At 44.6% G+C, this 2,500-nt stretch overlaps 1 protein-coding gene across 1 annotated transcript in view; it reads right to left on the reverse strand.

The window, feature by feature from the left end:
• dcc (DCC netrin 1 receptor) overlaps positions 1-2,500 on the reverse strand; it is a 357,856-nt gene that overhangs the window by 90,362 nt on the left and 264,994 nt on the right. The gene's annotated exons all lie outside the window — the stretch shown is intronic.

Raw genomic sequence — 2,500 nt, forward strand, 5'->3', positions numbered from 1 at the left:
CACCTCACCCCACCCCTCTTGTAATCCTCTTGCTGTATGGGGTGATCTCTAAAGCTAGATTTATGCTTAGGACGCATAGAATCTGCGTCCGTCCGTTTTCTGTCTATGCGAGTCCACGCCCCCCTCTCAGAGGCTCTGCGCCCGTCGTCGAGCGCCTCGAAAATTCTAACTATCCGTCGGACGGACGCGGAGTACGCAGACAAAAAGGCACTATGATTGGTCGTCTCGCTACTTCCTTGTTCTGTTCTTGTGGCAGCGCAATGCCAGTAGTTTGCGAGAGCAGAGCTGTTTTCTGCTAAAAACGTTATTAATGCCTTGTGTGTAAATGTGTAAATGTGTGTAAATACACAAAGCTACAAGCTAAGTAACAAACAATGCATCAGTTGAACACTCGGCACAATGCCTGCGGTTTTACTACCGTTCCTCCACCGAATGTAAACACACATCGGCAGAATCAACTGTCTTTACATGCTTGTGCTCTGCTTGTGAAAACAGACTGGGTATGTCAAATAATGATATCAGTGCATTGCCTTTGCAATTTGTGTGAAAATACCCAGCTAACCGGGATAGAAAGCAACATTGCTTAATAATGACCGCAGTGCTTACAATGTAGTGAAAGTAGCCTAATCGCGCAATTTCAAATGTGGCTCGCGACGAGACCTCGGACCTCGCAGAACTCGCAGATGCATGAATACAATGTTGGTTCGTGGCCACTCCCACGCGAGTTTTGACGAGCGCAGTTGCAGAAGTCTAATCTGACCTTTAGAAGACTGCTGAATCAGTGCTCTTCAACCCCACTCACGGTGAGAGGGGTGGCAAAGAATTGACTAGAATAATACAGAGCGCATAACAGTGAATGCTGATTTTTTTTCATCAGCTACTAAGGACTTACTGTACTGAGGACCTTCAACTGAATAGAGGCACAGAAACAATAGGTGCATTTTGGCTTCAATAATTCGAATGAAAATAATAACTGAGTACAGCTGAATGGCTGTTGGATAGTGTACACAAGATACCTTGTTGACAGTTAAAGCTTTAATTCAAAGATTTAGCTGTTTTTGTCTTGTTAGATGACAGAAATATCAATAATAAAGAAGAGATACATAATGACATGAAATTCACTTTGGTTTCTCTGGATCATTAGTTTTTCATTGTAATCATAAAGAGGAGAACAGTATGGTGGCAAAAATGTTTCATAACAACGTGAAATGTCCTCTCTTTCCGAATCACACACTTTTGAGGCCATCTGTGTCCTTATTGTTAATGAGTTTGTGAAGAAAACAACAGCTTTGACATGTCCACATCATGTCAGAGTGACCCAGAAGTCAGGTCTTGCCACGCTGATTCATGTGCTGAGTGATCTGGAAGTAATGCGACGCACGGTCACTCACTCACAGTCATCAGCCGCACCAGAGTTAGTCTGAGTAGTCGGCCTGCTAACTGGGTTGGCTGATGAGGCTGTGTGTGTGTGCGTGTGTGTGTGTGTGTGTGTGTGTGTGTGTGTGTGTGTGTGTGTGTGTGTGTGTGTGTGTGTGTGTGTGTGTGTGTATTTGTGTGCGTTTTGTGTGTGTGTGTGCGTTCATCTGTGTGCATGGACTGTGGTATTTGTGTTGGCGTGAGGTTAGGGTGTGTGTAAAAGGAAATGATTGCGGGAATGTATCAGCAATTAGCATTAACCCTGTTTGTCGCCACAAGGGAAACTCAACACACCCCCCCTCCTTCGTTTGTCATAGGGGCAACAGTCACAGTCATCCGGTTTCCACTGCCTTCGCTAATCAGCCCCTGTTTTCCACATGCCTTGCTGGCACTAGTAGGCATTTTTTTCTTGATTAGCTTTGGACAATCAGTAAGGAACCTATAATCATTTAAATGGATGAAGCTCTGTGATGCAATGAGGTGGTCTTTTGAAAAGTAATAAAGGAGAAGAAATATTCACATGAATACCAGAGAACCGTGATCAACAGAAACACTCTTTCTGCATCTGCCCATACGAGTTAAATTGGGGGCACTGCCTCTGTTTGGAGAGGTGAAATGAGAAATGTTTGCTTGTCCGGCATGTAGCCATGGCAACTGTGAGGGGACTCTCAGGCTGTCTGTCCCTTGGGGACCAACCAGAGAAAGAAAAGAAAAAAAGGGAGAAAAACACGGACCAATTCAGGATGGAAAGCTACTCTTTCACGTCATCAGACTACAGTGCCACAAATAGCAATGCCAGGACAGACGCCTGAGAGCTCTGAGCGACCATGGATAAGGACATTGCCAGTCTAGTCTTGACCTTATGGTAGAACTTCCAAGGCTTACAGAGCAGCCTCACATAGCCTATTGACCATTTTGATTGACGTCACAATATCACATAATCTTTTTCCATGGATGGCGGAAGTGTACATAAAGTAAATAGAAATATGCCGACGGAGACAACTTTGACCAGAAAAAGGCTCTGATGCGTTTAGAGACTGTTGTTCATGGCAGAGAGCACTTATCACTCAGAGCCTAATGGCCA

Source organism: Engraulis encrasicolus, chromosome 11, assembly GCF_034702125.1.
Source record: "Engraulis encrasicolus isolate BLACKSEA-1 chromosome 11, IST_EnEncr_1.0, whole genome shotgun sequence".
Lineage (NCBI taxonomy): Eukaryota > Metazoa > Chordata > Actinopteri > Clupeiformes > Engraulidae > Engraulis > Engraulis encrasicolus.